We start from the raw sequence: 8,651 nt of genomic DNA, 5'->3' as shown, positions 1-8,651 counted from the left end.
AAAGAACAGTTCCTTTCCCACAGAGACAGGAATTCACATTTGTGGGGCAGCTATTTGATGTGCCAAACACTGCAAAGTTCTATTCTCTTCAGAAACGGGATACTTGCTGGTGTGGCCAAAAGATAAAGTCCCAGGATAAATGTGTCACGTCTTTCTAGAATGTTAATTTCACTCTAGTTTTGGGAGGGAAAGTCAATTAGTGTAAGGTAAGTAATTTAAAATATTATTTTTACATCAAAATGTGGATATATTGACTACATATGTTTCCTAATTTAATTTATTATTTGAAGAGGTAATATGTGTTTTGAAACAAAACTCAAAAGGCTTAAAAGAGTTTAGAATGAAAATTTACATCTGTTTCCAGTCACCCCGCTTCACTCCCAGGAGGCAACTGCTATTCTCAGATTCTTAGGAACTGTCCAAGAGATCATCTGTACGTAGTATAAATAAATATCTATTAATGTGAGTTGTGTGTGTTTGGTTTTTGTTTTAATACAAATAATAGCATAAAATACACACTATTCTGCAGCTTGCTTTTCTCAAATAAACACTACATTTTGGAGCTCTTTTCATCACACATTCATAAAGAGTTCTTTCATTCTTTTAACAGCTGAACAATAAATATTGCATTGCATGGATGTGCTAGTTTGCTAACCAGCCCTATGATGGTTATTTCCAATATTTTTCTATTACAAACAACACTACATCAAATATAACTCGAAATTTTCTTCATTTGTACACATGGTAGTATATAGGTAGGACAAATTCCTAGAAGTGGGCCACAGGTACACTGGATGGTCCAACCGCACTCTGGAGAGAGCCTCCAGTCTCTCAACTACTACATTACAGTATCTGTTTCCTCGTCCCTTAGCCAGTACACAATAGATAATGCATTCTCAAACTTTCTGACTTTGGCCAATCTGATAGGTGAAAACTTGTATATCATTAGAGTTTTTATTTGCTTTTCTTACCTAGGAAGGAAGTTGAGTATCTTTTTTTTTTTAATGTTCAAGATTCATTTGTATTTCTTACTCCGGGAACTGTTTCTTCATACCATTTGCCTGTTTTTCTACTGGATCGTTGGCTTTTTCCTTAATATTTTGAATTTCTTTAAATATTAAAGGAAGGTACCTTTTGTGATATGAATCACAAATATTGCCCTCCAGTATGTTTGTCTTTTGATTTAGTTTGGTCCCCTTACCCTCATATAGTCATTTGTAAATTTTTTCAATAGCTGAATTTACCTTTGCTTTTAAGCCTTCTGGGTTTTGTGGCATACTTAGAAAGGCTTCTCCCCTATCTGAGGTGATTTTAAAATATTCTTTTATGAATTCGTTTCACCAAAAATTTACTAAGCTCTGACTCTGCCAAGCACTGCTGTAGGTGCTGTAGGTGCTGGAGTTGCAGCTCTGAACAAAACAAACCATGGGTATGTGTTTGAGTTCTTTTGCTAAGTTACCACACATTTCCTAAGTACTGCCACGGTTTCATTTTTTGCATTTAATTTTTTCTCCCATCAGGAATTTAATTTGGTGTAAACGGTGAGGGATCTGCTTTCTAAATGGTAACCCCGTTGTCTAAATATCATTGACTGAAAAATGTATCTTTCCTTTACTGATTTGAAATGTCGGTTTTACCAAATGCTGAATTCCCATAGCTCATACATTTTTAAGCTACAAAGAAGGCCTCAAAGAAATGTCCTGCCTCAAGTTTCATCAACAGATCCTTCATGCTGTTAAGTCTATTCTCTTCCGTCTTCGGGAGCATTTGGCGCAAAGTCTGTGTATTATCATCTTTTTATCCTCTTTATCTTCGCAATAACTTCCAAGGTAGGTCATATACCTCCATTTTCCCGGTGAGAAAAATAGGCCTAGAGAAGTTAAGAAGGTGCCCCACCAGGGTAGACCCCCTATTGTTTTATTTGCCATGCATTTCCCTTCTTCTGAGAAGTGCCCACCCCACACACCCCGTCATCTGTTTCCAGGAGTGAACACCTGTTAGCTGAGACCTGGCCAAGCTGACTGATCCAGGGCCTGCTCCAAACTAGGTTGGCCAATCAGTCTTTCCTTGTAACTTTAAAATGGAAACCTAGCGGGGCCAGTCTCTGCGAGTTATAAAGGTGGGGATCTGTCAGAGGCACATTTCTTGCCCCATGGACCAGAGAAGCAGAGGAACCTAATCTGTAGAGGCAGGGGGTATAGAATGTGACTCGGGCACTGGAGAAGGCTAGGGGGCAAGAAAAGGCGAGACCCCAATATTTACATCCACAATTCTCTGTGTGCTGGGCTTCTTCTGTATTCCCAATTCTGTGTTACTTGAGACTCTCCTTAGAATAAATTCTCCTTGAGCTGCTTTGACTTGGGTCTCCAATCACCAGCAGTCAAAGGGATCCTTCAGTGGTTGAAATGGGTCTGACCCTGGAATTTTTCTTTCCAAAGCCTGCTCTGGGTGTGTCACAAAAGGGGGGCAGAATGCTGTTTAGCCTCTTTATTGTCTCGAAGGGCAAATGGAATGTGTGATTATGGCCTGTGTCCTCAGCCATCCACTGTGTGAGGCCATCTGTAACCAAATTGGAGGATCGTGCCAGTATAGACTCAAAGCCTACTCCTCTTTTAATCTGATAAAGATGAGTGAAGTTGTGATTTAGAAAAATGAGATCTTTTTAGCCTTTACACATTGGGCCTCTGTGCGATGGTGTAGAACAGGAACTCATGCCAAAATTCAACCAGCGTTTTACCCTCTCATTTGTTCTCCTCTTCCTAGGGTACTGTTGGTTTTTTCAGAAATTACAGCTGCCCCACCCCCGCCCCCCAGGCTAGAAATCTGGAAGCCAGTTTCTCTTCAATGCCTCTGGTACTTGACCTTTCTTTTCCATTCTCACTGCCAATTCCAAGTTTTATTGCCTCAGGCCTGAATTGTTGTAATAGAGTCCTAAGGTTATTGTTCCTGTGCCTTTACATGGCCTGAAATACCCTATTTCAATGCGAACTAAAGTCCAAGTTCAAATATCACCTCTGTGGGGCCTCTCTGACCCCTAGGATTGATTAGGCCGTTCCCTGCTGACTCAAACCTTTACCCTAAGATATTACAGAGGGAACTATCCAGGGATCAGGTGTGTGAGCAGAGGCAATCATCATGCTTAACTTTGTTAAGGCTTTGTCTCTTTTTCTGTCAGATAGGATAAAATAGCAGGACTGTGGTAAGAATTCAAACTATGTAGGTAGAAATGACCATTTCAGGGCTCCCACATAAAAGGGAACCCATCCTTATTCCCTTTGCTCTCTTTCCCCAATTTTCTCAGCAGGCCGATAACTCTGCAGCCTGAAACTTTGCCTTCCTGTAAGTGCCTAGCAGAGAGCATCACATAGAGCAGGCTTAATGCATATTGAATGAATAAATACAGAAATGGAAGAATGAATAAAAATCCTCTCTACTCCTTTAGACTCTCTCTTCAACCTCTTGTGCATATTCCTATTTACCAAATTAACGCTCCTTCAGTTTGGCTTCCAATACACGTCACTTTTTGTTTAAAAATGATCGATCTATGGCTCTCCAGTATCTACAGGTTCAAATTCCTTGTTCGAGATTCAAGGCCTTCATGATTTGGCGTTCTATACTGTTTTTCAACTTTATCTCTCATTGTTCACCACTATAATCCTTTTTAATCCAGCTGTTCTGGCAAGTTTATTCACGGCCAGCCACTTCCCAAAAGTCTGTTCCTTTCTTATCCCTGTCTTTGCACTTTCATTTGCACTCGATCCCCTCACCAACAGGCATTTTCTTTTCTGTCTAACCACGTCCTACCCATCTGTGGCAGAGAAAGCTAGTTGCCTCCTAATATCCCTAAAGAAATGGAAAAGAAGCCCCTCAACATTTCTACCATTTAACATTTGGGCATATTTTCTTCCCAGGTTTATTTTCATACATTCAAAATATTTTTTAAATTGTTATTTGGGCAGCAGTTTCTATAATGACCACACACTTATTTCTACTTAGGTGAGCAAAAAGAAGCAATTAGAGATCACTATAATCCTACCAGCCAGTGATTTTAACCTTAAAACAATTCCATTCATTTTTTTACAAAGTCGAGATATTTTGATCAATCTAGTTTCTGTTCTGCCTTATTTGGTTAGCATTGTTTCAAAAAACATGTTTCATGTCATTAAAAAAGCTTGGTAAAGAAAATTTTTTTAAAAAACAGAAGCACAATATTCAATTGTTTGAGTAAAACATAATTTACTTAGTTTTCCATTGTTCCACATTTAGGATTTTTTTTTCAAGTTTTCTTTATTTTAAACAATGCAGCAATGAATATTTTTGTGCATTAATCTTTGGCCTTGTTTCTTAATAGTCCTTTAGGATTATTATAGTAACTATATTCTTGAGTGCTTATCACATGCCAAGCATTTACTGCACTGTTACTGCACTGAAGGCTCATAACAATTCTATAAAGTAGATTATCACTCCCATTTCACAAATGACAAAACTGAAGCACATATAAATAGAGTAACATGCTCAGCACACTCAAAGCCATGAGTGAGGCCAAAATTTAATCTGGCCAGTCCAATACCAAAACTCGTGCTCTCAATCATGAACTTTTAAGACTCTTGATATTTATTGCCAAAGGATTTGCCAGAAAGGTTTCAACCTATACTCCATCAGCAGTCTAAGAGTGCCCACCACTCCTATTTCTCTTTCTTTCAAACAATTGCTGAGCATTTGGGTTTCACTTTCTGTGAGCTACATCTTCATGTAATTTGCCCATAAATCAGTGAAGGTTATCATGGTCCACCAGTTAGTCCAGCCAAAGTTCCCAGTGGTAGGCAAAGTGGTGATATTTCCCCAGAATCTGGTCACATCCACCTCACTCTAATGTGAGAATGACCTGAACAAACACAAACACTATAAAATAATGCTTTTATACTGGGAGACACAGAGCCCGTGCCTGCCTATTTGTGCAGAGTCTAGTGGAGCCTTCATCTGGAAGCCTACGCATGCAACGAGGGCCAATCTGGAGTCTCCAAAGCTCACGAGCTTGTAAGAGCCTAAGCTGGCATCAGAACCTCTTGTTTTCCACTATATCAGATGTTTTCTGTTATAAATGATAGCCACTATCATCTCTGAACTAATTTTCAGACTTCATGGTCTAGTAATTTTTTTTAAGGGTCAATCATTACTTGCAGATTCTTTTTCTTTCTTTTTTAAATTGGCCCCCATATATGTCAATTAAAATAGTTCATGCATACAAAAAAATTTTCATAATGTGTGCTTGGAAGGGGCGATATGCAATAGGGTGGGGGGTGAACCTTGGCTGATTAAGAATTACATTTTAAGATCTAGTCCTCTATGCCTGCAATCTACCAGTAATTTGGAGAACTTCCTCTCCTGGAAGTGTTCCCCTCATTCCCATCTTTATCTCCCAGGTCAGCTTAAATACTGGCTCTTGCCTGAGGCCTCCTGCTCAGGCCTCACCTCAAGTAAAGAGCTCTTTTTTCATGTTTTGATAACATTGACAGTCTCACCAGATTGCTCACTTTACCAGGAGTCTGCCTTGCATTTTTATTTAAATGTGACCTGAGCTTTTGTTTTCCACTATTTTCACTATCAAGGGCACAGGGCTAAAGGCCACATTTCTTTTTATACCTTTTGTAGCAAGGTGGCGCTATGCCCATAGAAGTACCTCAAAATAACCCACAGAGGAAATTGGCTTTGAGATGTTAAAAGACTTGCTTTTGACACCCAGATCCTCTTCCTCCAAAGCTCGTTTCCATTATAGTTGACTCTCAAGTACAAACATAAAATTAAATCTGGAATCGGGCCCCTTCATAAAACATCCTCACCAGCAGAGGGCGCAAGAACATGCAGTGTCTGAAATAGGTTTGTAATCTGGCCCTTTTAAGAGTTAGGTTAACTTGGGCAAATTCTTTAATTTTTCTGAGCCTCGTCTGCAAAATATTGATGATAACACCCTTCCCCCCTTTGCAGGGTGGTTATAGAAATATTCTGTGGCTGGCACACAGTAGGTGGACAGTAAAAGAGGATCACAGGAACAGTTTGGAGGTTAAATAGATGTTGATTATTGTTTGATACTTTAATAAATATTTTAAATTAGTTTGCATATTTTGCATTTAAAAATAGGCAAAAAGTTATAGCAAATGTGCAAATAAATGAATATTGATGAAAAAATTTTAGTACACAGTGCTGGCAAGAGAGTAAGGAAGCAGATTGAAACACTTTTTTTAGATGGAAAGCCTTAGAAACATTATACGCTGCTTGCCCTGGTATCTGTTTGACCTCAGAAAATAATGTTGAATGGTAGCAAGATTTAGAGAAACAAGGGATGTCATCACTACTTTCATAACAGCAACCTGAATGTTCAATTTGAGGCACAAATTTAATAATTATAGTCTCTCCATCGATTGAACACTGCTGTCATTCAAATGATCATAGAATAATTTTTTTAAAGAGGATCACAACACAAGCAAAAAGAAATCACATGACATAGGCTGCTTTTACTTTTGTTTAAAAATACACCTAGAAAAATCAAAATTTTAACAATTACAAGAGATGAAATTGTTAGCGATGCTTTATCTACTTCTTTTTGCTTATCTTATTTTTAAATGTTCATCAATTAACATATATCACTCCTGTAATTTAAAAACTGTTTTCTTTTTCATATGCAGAGTTGGTGTCTTTCATTCGACACTGCCTGCCAGCACAACCAGGCCTGTGGTAATGGAAAATAAGTAAATTGTAATAAGGCTGCTTGGAAGTTTCTAGGTAGTTAGTTAAATAAAGTTAATTAAAATCCTAATGAAATTTCACCAAGCTTTCACTTAGCTGCTGAAAGGCTGCTATAAATAGACAATGGGCTACACTTTTTCAAAAGGCCTAAACATGGCATAAAATAAATTATGAAAGATTGTTCATGTAAAGGGCCATGTGCCATATTTGTTGTGAGCAAAGGTAACCTGAAACTCCCCCATATCTCATTCTCTAGGTTGGCTTCGCATCTCTGGACGGGATGTATTTGCTCTCCATTACTCAATTTACTCTCCTGAACTTGAAATGGAGTGGAATTTCAATGTAGAGTTACCCATTAGCTTCAGGGCTAAATTTAAACCTTTAATTAAATTAATCCGTTGATCTTAAACACATTGCTTCTCCCTCAGACACCTCTACCGAGGTTTCTTAGATGTCGCAGAGCTTAACCTAGTGTGACGACGGTTCCTTACTGCATTTCTCTATGCACCCAAACTGCATAGGGAAAGCAGTACGCGTTTTCAGATGGCTCTTGCCCCCCACCCCTGCGCAGGTCCCTCCTCCTACCTTCCCTAGGGGTGAGGCTAGGGTACAGCATTGAGCGATTCTTCCCAGATCCAGAGCTGCAGCTCTGGGCAGGAGCCCATCTTTTCAGAAGGCATGGTAGGTTGTCAAATGAATGACAGAAATTAACTTGTCTCAGTTTATATAGGAGGAGAAGAGATCATAACCTACGAAAATTTGCAAGGTAACAAGAGGAGAGAGGTGTGAGGCCATCTCAGCCCACCTCAGTCTTCAGAGAAAACAGCACATTTCAGGACCAAAGTAAAAATTTATGTTGATCTTTGCTAAGAAAGAGATCACAAAGCGACAGCACCATCAAATGGGGATGTGTAAATTAGTCTGGCCACACGGAAGATGTTCACGCACCTGGGCTCTTAAGAACCCTGGGGAGTACATTTATCTCAGCGGCTGCATCCTCAGCCTGAGAATAAACGAGACAGAACCTCAATGGTTCGCGACGGCTTTAACGTGCGACAGTTCATGAAAGGGGCTTTTGACCTACCCTCATAACTATTAAGGACTTATTTCTCGGGCCCAACTGCAGTGCAAAGGTCTAGTTAACAAACACGAGGGCAAAATCTACGCGTTGCTCCAAATAACTGTCCTGCAGACCCATAACTCTTCTGGGACCACATCGTCACGCCCTGACTCGAGGGATTCTGCTCGCAACCTCAATTTCCAGGCTGAGCGCGCGGGGGAAACAGGCTCCCTCCCGCCCATGGCTACAGCGCGCCCCGGGAGCCACCAACTCTGCCCGCAGGAAGCTCGGATTTCCAGGACCGCCAGGCGGATCCCCGGACCCGCCACCCGCTTGGTTTTCCCTTCCTCCTCTTCCTCCTTCTCCAGCCCCTCGCCTCCTGCCGCCTGCCTCTGCGGCCGCCGCCTGCGGCTTTGTTTTCCTCCCAGGTTTCATTCCCCACACGTGATACTGTGTTATTGCAAAGAGCGCTCCGGAGCGCGAGCGCGGGGCGCGCGCACCTATAAATACAGACACCCGGGCTGGCGCCCGGGAACGCGGAGGCAGGGAGGGCCGGGGGCCGAACGACCAGGCGCATCCGGCAGACAGACAGACAGCTAGTCAGCCAGCGAGCCAGCAGGGAAGCGGCCGAGCGCGTGTGCAGAGTTCTTATTAAAATGCAGATTCTTGGGAACTACCCCTAGACCTACTAAATCAGAATTTCTGCAAAACTGGGAATCTGAATTTTTAACAAGATTTCCCTTGTTCCACTCTCAGGCAATTTCAGTGTACTCCGAAGGTCAGAACTACTGTGTTTCGGTAACTTTTATTTTTACCTGAATGATTTTTTTATTGATATGCTGTAAGA

Source organism: Pteropus alecto, unplaced genomic scaffold (assembly GCF_000325575.1).
Source record: "Pteropus alecto unplaced genomic scaffold, ASM32557v1 scaffold146, whole genome shotgun sequence".
Classification (NCBI taxonomy): domain Eukaryota; kingdom Metazoa; phylum Chordata; class Mammalia; order Chiroptera; family Pteropodidae; genus Pteropus; species Pteropus alecto.
This window is presented reverse-complemented; position numbering follows the sequence as displayed.